Source organism: Mustelus asterias, chromosome 18, assembly GCF_964213995.1.
Source record: "Mustelus asterias chromosome 18, sMusAst1.hap1.1, whole genome shotgun sequence".
NCBI lineage: Eukaryota > Metazoa > Chordata > Chondrichthyes > Carcharhiniformes > Triakidae > Mustelus > Mustelus asterias.
The window spans coordinates 16,968,972-16,988,487 of NC_135818.1; the positions used below are offsets into that span (position 1 = coordinate 16,968,972).

The window sequence follows — 19,516 nt, forward strand, 5'->3', positions numbered from 1 at the left end:
AAGGAAAGAGAGAGACAGAGGGGGACGAGAGAGAGAGAGAGAGTGTGTGAATGTCTGCCTGCAGTTCTCTGCCAAACAAGCCTTCGACTTTCCCAGGAACAGCCTGCCCTGAGCTGGATTGTGTGTGGGGGGCGGGGGGCGTGTATTATAAACAGCAACAGGGGAGATTCTGACCCCGTCCTGCTCAGTGTCCACACTCACATACTGTTTCCCCTGACGCGGGGTTCCTGCTTCCCCGCACAGACAGACAGACAGATGAGCTCATTTCCTGAGGATCCAGCTGTCTCTTTCCTGAGGGAAACCAGGTTAGGCGCAGGCTGCTTCCCACAAACACCGGGACTTATAGGAATAGAGCCTGGGTAAGGATAGACACTCTGTGAGGGCAGCCACCACACACCCCACTGCCCCATCATCCCTCAGCACTGACCCAGTGGTGTACTTGTGAGGTGCAGTCACTGTGTTAAAGGCAGCAGCCCATTCTGCACATCACTAACAGCAATGTCATCATCCCAAGATCTGTTTTAGTGAGGAATGTTGGTTGAGGGATGAATGTTGTCCAGGACATCGGGGAGATCTCTCCTGTTCATCTTCATAGAATCATCGAAACCCTCCAGTGCAGAAGGAGGCCATTCAGCCCATCGAGTCTGCGCCGACCACAATCCCACCCCGTAACCCCCCATATTTATCCTGATAAGCCCCCTGACACTAAGGAACAATTTAGCACGGCCAATGCACCTAACCTGTGCATCTTTGGACTGTGGGAGGAAACCTGAGCACCCGGAGGAGACCCACGCAGACACGGGGAGAATGTGCAAACTCCACACAGACAGTGAAGCTGGGAATCGAACCCGGGTCCCCAGTGCTGTGAGGCAGCAGTACTCACCATTGTGCCACTGTGCCACCTTGGTACCAAGGGAATTTTATGTTCACCTGGGAAAATTTACTTCATGTTTCCTCCCAAATTCCTTATCTTCCGGTAACGATCAAAACACATCGCTGTTTTGTCCGGTGGACTGTTTAAATCCCCCCACCCTCATTTTTACTGGTGGAGGGGGAGGGTGCAGACAAAACCCTCTCAAGGAAATGCTACCAAGGGGTGACATGGTCTAATTAACCCACCTCCTTGTTAGTGTTCGCATCTCCAATCCCCTCCTGCCTCCGGGAGTATTTTCACTCGCAGTGGGCTAGGTTTTCACTGGCGGGCTGTTTGACCACAGGACCCATCGTCACTGTGCTCAACTCTGGCATTTATCCCGGAGCCCCTCTCCAGCCACGGACCGGTAGCAAGCATTCAGACACTAAGACGGATGGGTTACACCAAGCCCACCCTGAGAGCACCTCAAACAGATCCGAGAGCAGCAGATGGGGACACCATGATGTATTGGTAACATCACTGAACACTAATCCAGAAGGGCCAGGCTAATGCTCTGGGGACACGGGTTCAAATCCCACCCCAGCAGTTGGAGCAATTCAGTACTAAGGCTGGAAGTGAGAGCAAGTCTCAGTAATGGTGGCACGGTGGCACAGTGGTTAGCACTGCTGCCTCACAGCACCAGGGACCTGGGTTCAATTCCCGGCTTGGGTCACTGTCTGTGTAGCGTTTGCACAGTTTCCCCGTGTCTGCGGGGGTTTCCTCCGGGTGCTCCGGTTTCCTCCCACAATCTGAAAGGCGTGCTGGTTAGGTTGAGTGGCCATGCTAAATTGCTCCTTAGTGTCAGGGGGATTAGCAGGGTAAATGTGTGGGGTTACGGGAATAGGGCCTGGGTGGGATTGTGGTTGGTGCAGACTCGATGGGCTGAATGGCCTCCTTCTGTACTGTAGGGATTCTGTTCTATTCCAGTGATGACCATGAAACTACCGACTCTCATTTAAAAAATACATCTGGTTCACTAATGCCCTTCGGGGGGGAAATCAGCCGTCCAATAGCAATGTCGTCGACTCAGAATTGTCCCCTCTGAAATGGTCGAGCGAACCACTCAGTTCCAGGGTCATTAGGGGATGGACACTAAAGGCTGGCCTTGCCACCGCCACCAGGGCCCGGGTATCTGTTCCACGGCAAACACTGGATCCAGCAGCGGACCTTCTCCAGAAGCCAGCTCTCTCCACCACCCCCACCCCCCATGCGATTCCAGACACATGTTCCTCCGGGAAGCCATTCGCACTGCATTCCTTGCTGGTGACCGGTTGTGTAATTCAGTTGCCGTCTGCGTGGGACTGGGTCCCACTCACTTCACATTTTCATTCCTGACATCAAGTTGTGAGCAGCTCCAGAATTCTACAACCTATCCTCCTGAAGGGAGTGTTCAAACCTTTGCCCCGTCCTCTCTCTGCCTGGCTTCAACCAACTCAACACAGGCACTGCAGAGTGGAACAGGGGCCAAAGGGAACATGGCACAGGGGGGGAGACACGGGGGGGGGGGGGGGGGGGGGGGGGGTGAGAGAGACACAGAGGGGGGGTGGGAGAGACACAGAGGGGGGGTGGGAGAGACACAGAGGGGGGGTGGGAGAGACACAGAGGGGGGGGTGGGAGAGACACAGAGGGGGGGTGGGAGAGACACAGAGGGGGGGGGGGAGAGACACAGAGGGGGGGGGGGTGGGGAGAGACACAGGGGGGGTGGGGAGAGACACAGGGGGGGGTGGGGAGAGACACGGGGGGGGTGGGGAGAGACACGGGGGGGGGGGTGGGGAGAGACACAGAGGGGGGGTGGGAGAGACACAGAGGGGGGGTGGGAGAGACACAGAGGGGGGGTGGGAGAGACACAGAGAGGGGGTGGGAGAGACACAGAGGGGGGTGGGAGAGACACAGAGGGGGGGGGTGGGGAGAGACACAGGGGGGGTGGGGAGAGACACGGGGGGGGTGGGGAGAGACACAGGGGGGGGTGGGGAGAGACACGGGGGGGGGGTGGGGAGAGACACAGAGGGGGGGTGGGAGAGACACAGAGGGGGGGGGTGGGAGAGACACAGAGGGGCGGTGGGAGAGACACAGAGGGGGGGTGGGAGAGACACAGAGGGGGGGTGGGAGAGACACAGAGGGGGGGTGGGAGAGACACAGAGGGGGGGTGGGAGAGACACAGAGGGGGGTGGGAGAGACACAGAGGGGGGGTGGGAGAGACACAGAGGGGGGGTGGGGAGAGACACGGGGGGGGGTGGGGAGAGACACAGGGGGGGTGGGGAGAGACACGGGGGTGGGGGTGGGGAGAGACACGGGGGGGGTGGGGAGAGACACAGAGGGGGGTGCGGAGAGACACAGAGGGGGGGTGGGGCGAGACACAGTGGGGGGGTGGGGAGAGACACCGGGGGGGGGTGCGGAGAGACACAGAGGGGTGGGGAGAGACACAGAGGGGTGGGGAGAGACACAGAGGGGTGGGGAGAGACACAGAGGGGTGGGGAGAGACACAGAGGGGTGGGGAGAGACACAGAGGGGTGGGGAGAGACACAGAGGGGTGGGGAGAGACACAGAGGGGTGGGGAGAGACACAGAGGGGTGGGGAGAGACACAGAGGGGTGGGGAGAGACACAGAGGGGTGCGGAGAGACACAGAGGGGTGCGGAGAGACACAGAGGGGTGCGGAGAGACACAGAGGGGTGCGGAGAGACACAGAGGGGTGGGGAGAGACACAGAGGGGTGGGGAGAGACACAGAGGGGTGGGGAGAGACACAGAGGGGTGGGGAGAGACACAGAGGGGTGCGGAGAGACACAGAGGGGTGCGGAGAGACACAGAGGGGTGCGGAGAGACACAGAGGGGTGCGGAGAGACACAGAGGGGTGCGGAGAGACACAGAGGGGTGCGGAGAGACACAGAGGGGTGCGGAGAGACACAGAGGGGTGCGGAGAGACACAGAGGGGTGCGGAGAGACACAGAGGGGTGCAGAGAGACACAGAGGGGTGCGGAGAGACACAGAGGGATGCGGAGAGACACAGAGGGGTGGGGAGAGACACAGAGGGGTGGGGAGAGACACAGAGGGGTGCGGAGAGACACAGAGGGGTGGGGAGAGACACAGAGGGGTGGGGAGAGACACAGAGGGGTGGGGAGAGACACAGAGGGGTGGGGAGAGACACAGAGGGGTGGGGAGAGACACAGAGGGGTGGGGCGAGACACAGAGGGGTGGGGCGAGACACAGAGGGGGGGTGGGGAGAGACAGAGAAAAATCACACACTGAATAAAACACAAACAAAAATGATAAAGATAGAGGCATAGACGCACACGCCTACACACAGACTGAAGCTGAAAAGGTCAAGAAAGTGAGACTGAAGGAGAAATTGAGAGAGTCAGGGAGAGACAGAGATAACTGATAGAGATAAAATAAAACTGAAAGGCACTGACTCAGAGAGAGAGGGGGGCGAGGGGGCAAGGGGGAGCGAGGGGGATGGTGAGATAGAGAGAGGGGGAGAGAGAGAGAGAGAGAGGAAGGATATGTCAGATGGAGGATTTGTTCCACATCAGAATTTGAAACTTGTTCAGTCCTGACTGAAATTATCAGGGTGAAATTATTTCACTCCACACATTTGTTTCCTCCGCAAATAAAAATTTCCCCGCACTTTATTGCACAGACGGGCAAGCTAGCACTCAGCACGATAGCCCAGTCAATCCCTGTCGCACACACCCAACACACAGCTCATCTCACTCCCGATGGAAAGGGCAGCAATTGGAAGCCCCGACCACAGCCAACTGAGGCTTGTGCTCTGTAACCTCGCCAGCCACAAGCCCCTCCGACAATGGGCCATTGGGCGCGGGGGCGGGGGGGGGGGGGGCGGCTGGGTTAGAAAACGCCACCACATTGTCCTGCTTGTGTGCAGTGACCCCTTGACCTCAGCATCATTGCCAATGCAGGAAGGACGAGAATTTGTTTGTGAGGGTCGCCGCAGTCGATTAGCCCGTGGACTCTCACCGGGAGCCAAAGCCAACTGATTGGGTGTGAGACACGTAGCACTGTCGCCAATAACTCATCCGGTAGAAAAGAGGGAAAAAACAACATGGAACAAAAATAAAAGCCTATTCAAATGAAGTCAACACAAAAGGCTGGCTTAACCGCAGCATATCTGAGCAAACTGGTTTCGCTGCTTAGTTTTAGCCCAGGTACTGGTATCAGCTCGTGTACAAACAGGTTTCAACTCATAGTTTCTGCCTCACTGCAGAGAGGAACTGATACCAGATGGGTTAATTTTGTGCCAAATTAAATGAACAAATTTGGCCAGAATGCTAAATATGCAAGTACAAAGCAGGGAAATTGTGTTACTCAGGCAGGATTTTGCTTAGATCAGAACTTCCACTCAGAGAATAGAATCCATTTTAAAGGTTTATTTATTAGTGTCACAAGTAGGTTTACATTAACACTGCAATGAAGTTACTGTGAAAATCCCCTAGTTGCCACACTCCGGCGCCTGTTCGGGTTACACTGAGGGTGAATTTAGCACGGCCAATGCACCTAACCAGCACGTCTTTCGGACTGCGGGAGGAAACTGGAGCACCCGGAAGAAACCCACGCAGACACGGGGAGAACGTGCAGACTCCACACAGACAGTGACCCAAGCCAGGAATCGAACCCGGGTCCCTGTCACTCTGAGGCAGCAGTGCTAACCACTGCGCCACCGTGCTGCCCATTAGAATCCCTATGGTGCCAAAGGAGGCCATTCAGCCCATCGAGTCTGCACCAACTCTTTGATTGGATTTAATTTATTATTGTAACACGTACAGGTGTTTCTTGCACTATACAGACAAAGCATTCTGTTCATAGGGAAAGAAAAGATAGTGTGCAGAATGTAGTGTTACAGTCATAGCTAGGGTGTAGACAAAGATCAGCTTAATATAAGGTAGATCCAGCAGGGAAGATGCTGTTCTTAAGTCGGTTGATATGTGACCTCAGACTTTTGAATTTTTTTCCTGACGGAAGAAGGTGGAAGAGAGAATGTTCGGGATGCATGGGGAGTTTTTTTTGATTCATTCATGGGATATGGGTGTTGTTGGCTGGGCCAGCATTCATTGCCCATCCCTAGTTGCCCGACAGTAGTTGAGAGTCAACCATATTGCTATGGCTTTGGAGTCACATATAGGCCAGACTGGGTAAGGACAGTAGATTTCCTTCCCTAAAGGACAGTGAATCAGATGGGTTTTTCTGACAATCGACAATGGTTTCATGGTCATCAGTAGATTCTTAATTCCAGATATTTTTTGTTGAATTGAAATTCTACCATCTGCCGTGGCAGGTCCCCGGAACATTAGGTGAGTTTCTGGATTAATAGTCTAGTGATAATATCTTACCCAGACACAGTGGTTAGCACTGCTGCTTCACAGCTCCAGGGAGCTGGGTTCGATTCCCAGCTTGGCTCACTGTCCGTGTGGAGTTTGCACATTCTCCTCATGTCTGCGTGGGTTTCCTCCGGGTGCTCCAGTTTCCTCCCACAGTCCAAAGATGTGCGGGTTAGGTTGATTGGCCAAGCTAAAAATTGCCCTTAGTGTCCTGAGATGCATAGGTTAGAGGGATTAGTGGGTAAATACGTAGGGATATGGGAGTAGGGCCTGGGTGGGATTGTGGTCGGTGCAGACTCGATGGGCCAAATGGCCTCTTTCTGTACTGTAGGGTTTCTATGATTTCTCTGCCCTGCCCTATTCCAGTGACCCCCCACACATTTACCATGGTTAATCTACCATGGACATCTTTGGATAACCTACATACACAGGATATTCACTGCTAAATCCAACCAGGAATTTAGGAGGAACTTCCTTGCATGGACTGGTTAGGATGCAGAACTCACTGCTACATGAAGTTTGAGGGAACAGAGTTAGAGCACAGAAGCACACCATTCATTGCAATTAATTTACGTGGTGTTCATGTCCCACACACATTATTTCCACCCCTCTTCATCAAACCCCATCAGCGTATTCTTGCATTCCCATGTGTTCATCTAGTTTCCCCCAAAAGCATCTCTGCCAATCGCCTCAACGACCCCATGTGGCAGAGGGAAGCTGGCTGAGGAAGAAAGGATCTGAAGGTTATGCTGATGGAGTTAAGTTTATTTATTAGAGTCACAAGTAGGCTTACATTAACACAATGAAGTTACTGTGAAAATCCCCTAGTCGCCACACTCCAGCGCCTGTTCGGGTTCACTGAGGGAGAATTTAGCACGGCCAATGCATCTAACCCGCACGTCTTTGGACTGCGGGAGGAAACCGGAGCACCCGGAGGAAACCCACGCAGACCCGGGGAGAACATGCAGAGTCTGCACAGAGAGGGACCCAAGCCGGGAATCGAACCTGGGTCCCTGGTGCTGTGAGGCTGCAGTGCCAACCACTGTTAGATGAAGTAAGATGGATGGAGGCTCATGTGGAGCATGACCAGCACCATGGATCGGTCAGGCTGAATGGCCAGGCTGTGTGATGTGTGTAATTGCTGTATCAGCACTGACAAACGTTGGAAAAACCTCTCAGTTCCCTGTCCAAAAGGAGGCAGCCATGGGTTAAAACTCTGGTCACAAAGTGGTGGATTGTGGTGGGTGCAGTCTTGATGGGCCAAATGGTCTCCTTCTGCACTGTAGGATTCTATGATTCCAAGTCCACTCCTGCAAGGATCGAGGCCTGAGCAGACTTTCTCCATCCTGATCCTTTCTCCATCAATTTATTTGATTCATTCTTGGGTTGTTGGCATGACCAGCATTTACCACCCAACTCTCTCTGCCCTCGAGAAGCTGGTGCCACACTGTCTTCATGAACCACCGCCCTCTGGATGCTGCAACGTTCCCATAACACTCCAAATTGTGTTTGTTAGTGCCCATGGCGTAGCCTTTTTGAGATATCTGTACTCTCACGCCATCGGCACCCAGAACAACACACACCTCTGGGTCCCATATCTACATCTCTCAGCTGCACTGTGTTGCTATGTTACCCAACAGCCACAGTTTCCTGTCAACGCCCAAGCCTGAAACTTCAGACAAACCTTGCAGATAGCTGTTGTTAGGCTCTCAGAAGTCTAAACATTGCACCGACACCCATCACCACAAACCTCTCCCCCACCCCATCTTGTTATTGACAGTTCTCACTAAGCTTCCGTTCTCTTTCAAGCACTGCCTACGTTAGCACAGTGCCTTTAGCACAGTAAAGCATCCCGAGGTACTTTCATACAAGAGCATCTAAACCACAAGGGTGAGGTGGTCAAAACTCCGGCCAAAGAGATCGGTTTTTGCAGTGAATCATAGAATCCCTACCGTGCAGAAGGAGGCCATTCGGCCCATCGTGTCTGCGCCAAACACAATCCCACCTAAACCCTATTCCCCGTAACCCCTCATATTTACCCTGCTAATCCCCTTGACACTGAGGTGCAATTTAGCATGGCCAATCAACCTAACCGGCACATCTTTGGAGTGTGGGAGGAAACCGGAGCACCCGGAGGAAACCCACGCAGACACAGAGAATGTGCAAACTCCACACAGACAGTGACCCAAGCCGGGAATTGAACCCAGGTCCCTGGCGCTGCGAGGCAGCAGTGCTAACCACTGTGCCAGCGTAGGCCAAAACATATACCATTCTGGCAATTGTGCATCTCCCCAGGTCGATATGAAACAAAGTTGTGATACTTGGAGTCAAATAGAACACTCCGAAAGCAATCTCGCCAGGTCTCTGTACCCGGGAGAAACCCACGCAGACACGGGGAGAATGTGCAAACTCCACAGAGACCGTGAACCGAGGCCGGAATTGAACCTGGGTCCCTGGCACTGTGAGGCAGCAGTGCTAACCACTGAGCCACCATGGGAGGAAGAAAAGGAGGTAGAGAAATAGACAGGATTTCAAAAACAGGATGTGGGTATGCTGGCTAGGCCAGTGTTTCTTGCCCATCCCTAATTACCCTGGGGAAGGTGGTGGCGCGCCAGAATTGGAGGAGCGCAGGAATCTCAGGGGGGTTGTACGGCTGGAGGAAGGTGCAGCGATAAAGATGGGTGATACCATGAAGGCACCCAAATACAAGGGTGAGAATGTTGAAATTGAGTCGGACAGGGGGAGCACAGGACACTGGGTGAATGGGACTTGGTGTGAGTCAAAATAGAGGCTGTAGAGGTTTGGATGTCATGATGTGGAGATGCCGGCGTTGGACTGGGGTAAACACAGTAAGAGTTTTAACAACACCAGGTTAAAGTCCAACAGGTTTATTTGGTAGCAAATGCCAATAGCTTTCGGAGCGCTGCTCCTTCGTCAGATGGAGTGGAAATTTCTCCACTCCAGCTGACGAAGGAGCAGCGCTCCGAAAGCTATTGGTATTTGCTACCAAATAAACCTGTTGGACTTTAACCTGGTGTTGTTAAAACCCTTACTGAGTTTTGGATGCGCAGAGGTTTAGGGATAGTAGTAGGTCAGGGGTCAGCCAGGAGTGCGTTAGTCAAGTCAAGTCTCGTGGTGACAAAAACATGGATGAGGATCTTACAGTGAAGCAGTTGGGACAGAGGTAGAGGACATGTTATCAGGTAGAAATTTGTGCAGGCTCGATGGGCCTACTGGCTCCCTTTTGCACTGTAGGGATTCTATGATTCTCTAAGTATTATGATTGGTGAGGACTTGTATTCCAAGCAGATTGGGTTTTCTAAATGCCAGGGGCCTTGTTCTCCAGTGTGCTAAAGAATGATCAGTATTCAAGCATCAGTAATCACAACCATTGCCTGTAATTAGATACAAATCTGTAACCATTTTTCTTTGCAGCCATGTGAGGTGCAGTTACCCTAGCCGTTCAGGTAAAGCATCACCGGTCTATTGTTTGGCCACAATCATCTATTCTGAACCAGCTCACGGCTGTTCTGTTCGGTTACTGGGGAGACTGGAGAATTACAGAATCCCTACAGTGCAGAAGGAGACCATTTGGCCCATCGAGGCTGCACCGTCTACAATCCCACCCAGGCCCTATCCCCATAACCCCACTAATCCCCCTGACAATAAGGCTCAATTTAGCATGGCCAATCAACCTAACCCGCACATCTTTGGACTCTGGGAGGAAACCGGAGCACCCGGAAGAAACCCACGCAGAATCGGGGAGAACGTGCAGACTCCACACAGACAGTCAGCTGAGGCCGGAATTGAACCCGGGTCCCTGGCGCTGTGAGGCAGCAGTGCTAACCACTGTGCCATCCTCAAGAAGCTGGGATCGTTCTCCTTACAGCAGAGAAGGTCAAGGGGACATTTATTAGAAGCGTTCAAAATTGCTAAGGGTTTTGTTCGAGTAAATAATGAAAATCTGAAAATCCACTTCCATTGTCGGGAAGATTGGTTTCCAGCTTAAGATGAGAGAAAAATACTGCTGGAATCTGAAACAAAAACAGAAAATGTTGGAAAATCTCAGCCGGTCTGACAGCGCCTGTGGAGGGAGAGGAGAGCTAACGTTTTGAGTCTGGATGACCCTTTGTCAGAGTGGATTTAAGCTACTTGGCAAGAGAACAAGAAAGCAGCTGACGGTAAACTATTTTCCCACATCAATACCCGCGAGGGTGATGGATGCACACTGATCAGAAACGTTCAAAGACAAAATACTTGGAAAAGAATTTTGATCAGCTCAGGGGAAGAGGAGGAGGGTCATGGTGGCACAGTGGTTAGCACTGCTGCCTCACAGCGCCAGGGACCCGGGTTCGATTCCCGGCTCCAGTCACTGTCTGCATGTTCTTCTCGTGTCTGCGTGGCTTTCCTCCTGGTGCTCCAGTTTCCTCCCACAGTCACAGAAGGAGGTCCTTCAGCCCATCGAGTCTACACCAACACATGAAATGCCCTGACATGCCCACCTAAACCCATTTACCAGCACTTGGCCCATAGCTGTGAATGTTATGGCGTGCCGAGGACTCATCCAGGTACTTTTTGAAGGATGTGAGGCCTCCCGTCTCCACCACCCTCCCAGGCAGCGCATTCCAGACCATCACCACCCTCCGGGTAAAAAGGTTTTTCCTCAAATCCCCCCTAAACCTTCCTCCCCTCGCTTTTAACTTGTGTCCCCTTGTGTCTGAAAGACGTGCTGGTTAGGCGCATTGTCCATGCTAAATTCTCCCTCAGTGTACCCAAACAGGCACCGGAGTGTGGCGACTAGCGGATTTTCACAGTAACTTCATTGCGGTGTTAATGTAAGCCTTACTTGTGACAGTAATAAAAGATAAATAGGGGCTGACAATCTCTGTTAAACAGCCAGCAGTGGTACAATACGCTGCCTGGCCTCCTTCTCTGTGCTCGGAGGTTCCATAACTCCCCACAAAACATGTCTGCAAGATAAGAACATAGTAAGAAGTCTCACAACACCAGGTTAAAGTCCAACAGGTTTATTTGGTAGCAAATACCATAAGCTTTCGGAGCTTGCTGCTCCTTCGTCAGATGGAGTGGTCTCTGTTCTCCAACAGTGCACAGACACAGAAATCAAGTTACAGAATACTAATTAGAATGCAAATCTCTACAGCCAGCCAGGTCTTAAAAGGTACAGATAATGTGGTTGGAGGGAACATTAAACACAGGTTAAAGAGATGTGTATTGTCTCCAGACAGGTTGGACTTGTTGGACTAGTCCCTGTTGGACTTTAACCTGGTGTTGTGAGACTTCTTACTGTGCTTACCCCAGTCCAACACCGGCATCTCCACATCAGATAAGAACATAAACAGGGAAAAGCCACTGAGCGCAGACACCCCACACAGCACAACCTGCTTTCAGATATTCATCCTTATGAACCAATTATGTCAGCTTCCAACACCTTACACAGTAACTCCTTTCACAATTCCTTCATTCCAGAACCTTCCTTCCTTTATTACTAGAACAGTGTTCTCTGGTCCTGGTGTTTTACCTGAACCCGGACCCGTCAGTCTTCTTTCAATGTGTTTACAGTGAAATTGTCCGCCGAGCACCCCCCACCAATAAAGAAACAGGTTTGACGACCATCATTTTCCACCTCGCAAAAACAAGAGTCAGATCTGACAAAGGGCGGGCTGGTTCGGGGTCAGAGTTCAACTCCAAGCACAGCGCCCCAAGCAAACAACAAATGGACTCCGTGCCACTGATTGGCAAATGCTTTTGTCGATCGATACAATGCGTGGGGTGGGTAAAACCTACAGGACATGGGGTCACTCAGCACAGCCAGTGGTGGAACTCTTGGGCAGTGGAAAGCCATTAGCACACGCAAGAGTCTCCAACCCAATCGGCAGAAATATCTGGCCCTACTTTTAGGGTTTCCGTGTGTTCAACAAGGATTGCACATTGCATCTCAGTCCGCTGTAGCTCTGTTGATTTGATTTGTTGTCACACGTGTTGGGTGAGTGAAAAGTATTGTTCCTTGCGCTATACAGCCAAACAGTGGCACAGTGGTTAGCACAGCTGCCTCACAGCACCAGGGACTTGGGTTCGATTCCCGGCTTGGGTCACTGTCTGTGCGGAGTCTGCACATTCTCCCCGTGTCTGCATGGGTTTCCTCCGGGTGCTCCAGTTTCCTCTCTCAGTCCGAAAGACGTGCTGGTTAGGTGCATTGGCCATGCTAAATTCTCTCTCAGTGTATCCAAGCAGGCGCCGGAGTGTGGTGACGAGGGGATTTTCACAGTAACTTCATTACAGTGTTAATGTAAGTCTACTTGTGACACTAATAAATAAACTTTAAACTTACTGTTCATCGAGTACATAGAGGAGCGGGAAAGGAAAGGGTGCAGAATGTAATGTTACGGTCAATGCTCGGGTGCAGAGAAAGATCAGCTTGATATATGGCAGGTCCAAATGTCTGATGGCAGCAGGAAGAAGCTGTTCTTGAGTCGGCTGGTTTGTGACCTCAGACTTCCTGATGAAAGAAGGTGGAAGAGAGAATGTCCGGGGTGCGTGGGATCCTTAATTATGCTGACTGCTTTGACGAGGTAACGGAAAGTGTAGACAGTTTCAATGGATGGGAGGCTGGTTTGAGTGATGAACTGGGTTTGTTCACGACCTTTTGTAGTTTCTTGCGGGCTAAGGTCACATACCAACCGGCTCAAGAACAGCTTCTTCCCTGCTGCCATCAGACTTTTGAGTGGACTTCCCTTGCATTAAGTTGATCTTTCTCTACACCCTAGCTATGACTGTAACACTACATTCTGCACTCTCTCCTTTCCATCTCATGAACGGTATGCTTTGTCTGTATAGCGCGCAAGAAACAACACTTTTCACTGTACACTAATACATGTGACAATAATAAATCAAATCAAATGTATTTATTAGTTAGAAAGGTATTGTCAATGGGGGAAAGAAAGAGACTGTTTGATCCTCATCTGGCAACTGGGCAACGTGGAACCTCTTTTTTATTTCCAATTAGCCTGGGAAGGCAGTGTCGAGTAAGGATGGATATGTTGGATTACTGACCATTTGGCCCATCGGGTCTCCTCCGCCCCTCAAAGAGATCATAGAATATACAGTGCAGAAGAAAGCCATTCGGCCCATTGAGTCTGCACCGACAACAATCCCACCCAGGTCCTATCCCCGTAACCCCACATATTTACCCTCCTAGTCCCCCTGACACTAAGGGGCAATTTAGCATGCCCAATCAACCTAACCTGCACATCCTTGGAGTGTGGGAGGAAACCGGAGCACCCGGAGGAAACCCACGCAGACACGGGGAGAATGTGCAGAGTCCATACAGACAGTGACCCAAGCCAGGAATCGAACCCGGGTCCCTGGCGCTGTGAGGCAGCAGTGCTAACCACTGTGCCACCGTGCCGCCCATGACTGATCTGATGTGACAGTCGTCAACTCCACTTTCCTGCCTTATCCCCATCACTCTCGATTCCATAACTGATTAAAAATCTGTCTGTCTCAGCCTTGAATATACTTGCCACATTACTGGAAGGATGTGATTGCACTGGAGGGGGTACAGAGGAGATTCACCAGATGCTGCCTGGGATGGAGCATTTAAGTTATGAAGAAAGGTTGGGTAGGATTGGGTTGTTTGCGTTGGAGCAGAGAAGACTGAGGGGGCGACCTGATCGAGGTGTACAAGATTATGAGGGGCATAGACAGAGTGGATAGGGTACAGCTGTCCCCCTTAGTTGAAGGGTCAGTCACGAGGGGATCGGGGTTCAAGATAAGGGGAAGGAGGTTTAGGGGGGGATTTGAGGAAAACCTTTTTACTCAGAGGGTGGTGATAGTCTGGAAAGCGCTGCCTGGGAGGGTGGCAGGTTGCCTCACATCCTTTAAAACATATCTGGATGAGCACTTGACACATCATAACATTCAAGGGTAAGTGCTGGTAAGTGGGATTAGATGGGCAGGTCAGGGTCTTCCGTGTGTCGGTGCAGACTCGATGAACCAAAGGGCCGCTTCTGCACTGTATGATTCTACAACCACCCAGCCTCTGGGATAAAGAATTCCACAGATTCACTCCCCTCAAGAGCGCGAGGACAGGTAACATGGTGAAATTCAGAGAAGGAATTGAACCGGAGTTGGTAACCGAACACGTCATAGTGACAGGACTGGGTTTGCAAAGAATTCTCCTCGGTTTAGAAAGCGTTAACAGGTTCTTGGTTCCAAGTCACCGCTCTCCTATAAATAGGCAGTATTATGACAAGGAGGAATGTGGAACATTTGCACAGGGAGTCAGGTGGCCTGATGGGTTGCTCCTGGGATGACACACACCGCAATGTAAGATGCCTGCAATGATAAACAGGTTCATTCTGCAACCGGTCTCCTAGCAACGGCAGTCAGGCCTGTCTCCTCTGAAGTAAAATTCTGGTATTTAGGGCAGATCAGATCCTAGTATCGGCATCGCAAGCGCAGCTTGGCGTCAGTGGGCGGGGGAGGGGAAGCAAGGGCCTTCCCCACCCCCAGCCCTGTTTGCCTGCATCACGACAAGGCCTCAGGCCTTTTCACAAGGGACCTCAGGAACCAGGACCAGCCTGGGGTCCCCAGAAAAAAAAACCAAAGCGAATGGCTGCGAGAACAGCCTGGTGCTGCTAGTTTATGTAAATGAGCGATGGGGCTCACCCAAAAGTCCTCGGTGTGGTGAGCAAGAGCTAACAAGCCACGGCACGGGCCTACACGTGTCAACCTTCAGGTGGAGGCAGGTCTCCTGTAGGCCATCCCTACTCCCAATAGCCAGAACGCGTCACAGCTATCTGACAGAGAGGCCCGTCCATCCCTTCTCGGAAGGGATTCATTCTGAAAAAATGCCAGTCACATCAGACCGGCGGCTAAACGTGGCCAAGGCTCAATTTTCTTTGCTAATCACAGCCAACATGTTCAAACAAACTCCCCTGTCTGTGATTCGAAGGGCGGGAGAATTAATCAGACGGACGTGAATTGTCACCTTAATTATCCGAGGCCCGCGATTTCTTTCGTCAGAACAGGACTCGGAAAGATCAGGGCGGAGGGGAGAGAAAGAGGGACGCTGAGGGCTTGGAAATGAAAGAGGAGGGAAACAATCTTGGATATACTTTTGGCATAAACCCCAAAGTCTGCTCCTAGTTACTTGTTCTCACGCGGTTCTCTGAAGCCGAGAGATGTTGAGACTTGACGCACTCTGTCTGCGTTTGCTGCTTTTCTGAGGGAGCACACCCAAACGTTTTGGACTCTTGTTGATTTTTTGGATGCCCTAGCTCTGAGCCAAGGGTTCATCTGTAAATGAACTGGACTCCCCGATGAATTGAGTCACCCCCTCTGCTCAATGCCCCTTTCCTCCTTTTCTCTCACAGAGGCTGGCATTCGGGCCAAATCTCTTGGTGGGCCACCCTAATTCAGCAACCCCCCCCCCAAACCCCTCGCCACTGCTCCAAATCGACCATAAGGTCAGCTGACAGTTCCACCCAACCCAATTCAAGAAGTCACAGAGGAGGAAACAGTTGGTTAGCTTCAGCCATCCCAGTTTGGTTAGCATGGAAAGTATAGCATGACACTTGACTCAACTGGACTAGGCCAGGAGCCTTGTCCCACCTTGCTTTATGTCACCCCCATCACCATATCATATTTTACCTTCATGAATTTAGCTTCCCTTAAAACGCACTCAATCTATTTACCTCATACTCCTTGTCGAGTGAGTTCTACATCTTGACCACACGCTGCAAAGACGGTTCGCCTGGATTTTTACCGAATTACTGAGTGACTAACTTAAGAACAGTGCAGAAGGAGGCCATTCAGCCCATCGAGTCTGCACCGACCACAATCTCACCCAGACCCAATTCCTGTAACCCCATGCATTTACCCTAGCTAGTCCCCCTGACACTAAGGGCAATTTAGCACGGCCAATCCACCTAACCTGCACATCTTTGGACTGTGGGAGGAAACCGGAGCACCCGGAGGAAACCCACGCAGACACGAGGAGAATGTGCAAACTCCACACAGACAGTGACCCGAGCTGGGAATCGAACCCGGGTCCCTGGAGCTGTGAGGCAGCCGTGCTAACCACTGTGCTACCGTGCCACCCCTTTACTCATGGGCCCTAGTTTTTGACTTCCCCACAAATTGAATCCTCATGGACTAAAACTTTGTCGTGGCCAATTTGCAGGCTTGTGGTTTGTGACCACCTTGCACAGATTTAATTGGACGGGATTGTACAGCCTTGCTCAGGCGAGACCGGACATTCCTTCCCGGGGTCAGTGGAGATTTCTGTTGTCGGAGTCTTGCCCGCCCCAGCGAGTTGGTCGAGTTCCAGCCACTGTGTTCAAGCCAGAAACATCCAAACTTCATGCTGCCTCCTCTCTGACCCAGTTGGAGCCTTGGTCGGAGTGAGGCCTCGCCACTGGCGGCCTGAGCTGGTGGCGTGTGCTGCAGGCAGCGGCTTGCTCTTCTTAAAGGCAATCCGCCCCACTTAAAGGGGAACCGCGCTCGGCGGATGGGTGCTGTTGCTGACGCTGACTGTATCCAGGAGCTGACCAGGGAGGACGGGTTGACTGAAGGAGTACTGGAGGCCCAAGTCATGGAGGTGGGCAGGGAGAGAGAAGCCATGTTTCCACAATGGTGCTGGCAGGGGTAAACAGAAAGCCCTCAGGGAACAGCCTCTAAAGGCCAGGGTGCCTAACGCAAGGAATCTGGACCCGGGCAGAAAGGTTGAAACAGAGCCAACCCTTGGTCAAGGAGAGTGAATGCATCATCAATGGACCTCACACCCAGCAGATCACCAAACCTATCCTGCTGCCCAATGCACCAAACCCCTGTCCCTCACCTAGCAACACTCCCTAGTCCTCAGGATGCCAGCCTAACATTCAGATACTCCACCTCAGCCTCACACACGTTCCAATGATGCATTCCACAACTGGCTCCCACTGGTTTTACATTATTCCAGATACTCAACTGTTTGGCAGGCAGCCCAACACAATCACTTGACATTTCACCGTCCTCTTGTCTTGCAAGGTCAGTTCAACCATAACTGCCGGGGTGTGAGCAGAAGGATTGGGAGTCATCGATGGGGCAGTGTACAGGACTGACGGACTTGCAACTGAGCTCCGCACAGCATCAATGAAAATGGAGAAGTCCAACTCTAACTTGGCAGAAGGCATCACACAGATGTTGGCCTCGCTCCATCTCCCTGTCACGCTGCAGAGCCTGAGGCACTTCAACTGCAGTAGTCTTCGTGCAGACCACACCAAATCCTCAGACCATCCCCACCCGACCCAGTTGCAAGAATTGAGGTATAAAAACCCATCTAATTAAATGTATTTAAACCCATCTAATAAAAGGGTGGCACAGTGGTTAGCACTGCTGCCTCACAGCGCCAGGGACTTGGGTTCAATTCCAGCCTCGGTCACTGTCCGCATGGAGTTTGCACATTCTCCCCATGTCTGCGTGGGTTTCCTCCGGCTGCTCCGGTTTCCTCCCACAGTCCAAAGCTGTGCGGGTTAGGTGGACTGGCCATGCTAAATTGCTCCTTAGTGTCAGGGGGATTAGAAGGGTAAATACATGTGGTTACGGGGACAGGGCCTGGGTGGGATTGTGGTCAGTATGGACCTAATGGGCCAAATGGCCTCCTACTGCACTCTAGGGGTTCTGTAATTTAAAAACTCTGTTAGGTCTGAAATTTTGATTTATAGAACGAGGATCCTCAGTTGTACTTGACCCACAAGGTACAAATAACCAGTAGAGATGAACCAAGTAGAATTTATTGAACTAAATTTTATATTGACTTAGCAAAAAGCAGCGAGGACAATATAAGAGTTTCTCGTCTCCCCAGGTGCTCTTGCTATTGTCAGCACAGCTGACGTTTCTCTCGCTTTGAAGTGATGTTGAACCGTGTCCAGAACAGTCATATCCCCAAAAGCCACGGTATCACCGTGCCAACAAATACACCGATTCTCCAACTCTTAGCCTTCAGTCTCGCACTGTTTTTGGAGATGGCCCAAATCACTATCACATACTCAACACCTCCCCCCCTCTGTGCCCCCCCCACCCAACTTTCCAACCCTTGCTTTACGGAGGATAAGCTGAGAGACATGCCAGAATTTTACCGCCTCGCCCACCCGAGGCTCGTAAGATCCTGCCCGAGGCCAACGGAGAATGCCGTTCTGCCAGACGCGCCTGTCCCGATTCCCGGGCGGACATGCTGGTAAAATTCCGGCCATAGCTCTATCTCTGACTTCCTCAGACCCCAACTTCCTCAGAAACTCAGAATTTACATTCCAGTACAAACAAAGGACACATTTCCTTCCAGATACTGAGAAGCCATGAATAAAGTCACACTCTCTTGTCAAGATATTTTAACCCAAGCCTCACAGGTATCAGAAACTAAAGGTTCTCCCCTGGTACAAATCAATTCAAGCAACACATGGTTTGTTTAAAAAGAAAGTTGCCAGAATTCTACCACCTCGCCTGCCACGGAATTGGAGCGGGCGAGAGGCTGACAATGGAAATGTCTGTTGACCTCGGGCAGGAGTTTCCGGTCTCACTCGAGCAGGGCTGTAAAATCCCGCCCAATGTGGCATCGTAAGTTTACAACGTTTTTCGCCATTCCTTCAAACTGGTTAAAAAACATCTAATTATTTATTATTGTCACAAGTAGGCTTACATTAACACGGCAATGAAGTTACTTTCGCCACACTCCGGCGCCTGTTCGGGTACACTGAGGGAGAATTTAGCGTGGTCAATCCACCTAACCAGCACGTCTTTCAGACTGAGGGGGGAAACCAGAGCACCCGGAGGAAACCCACGTAGACACGGGGAGAACGTGCAGACACGTTAGCACAGCGGTTAGCACTGCTGCCTCACAGCGCCAGGGACCCGGGTTCGATTCCACGCTTGGGTCACTGTCTGTGTGGAGTCTGCACGTTCTCCCCGTGTCTGCGTGGGTTTCCTCCGGGTGCTCCGGTTTCTTCCCACAGTCCAAAGATGTGCGGGTTAGGTGGATTGACTGTGCTAAATTTGTCCCTTGTCAGGAAGACTAGTTAAGGTAAATGCATGGGGTTATGGGGATAGGGGATGGGTGGGACTGTGGTCGGCACAGACTCGATGGGCTGAATGGCCTCCTTCTGCACTGTAGGGATTCTATGATTCTACTCCGCACAGACAGTGACCCAATCCAGGAATTGAATACGGGTCCCTGGCACTGTGAGGCAGCAGTGCTAACCACTGTGCCACCCCGA

The 19,516-nt window shown here is 51.8% G+C and overlaps 1 protein-coding gene across 1 annotated transcript in view; it reads right to left on the bottom strand.

The window, feature by feature from the left end:
* susd6 (sushi domain containing 6) overlaps positions 1–19,516 on the bottom strand; it is a 66,378-nt gene that overhangs the window by 28,171 nt on the left and 18,691 nt on the right. The window lies entirely within an intron of this gene.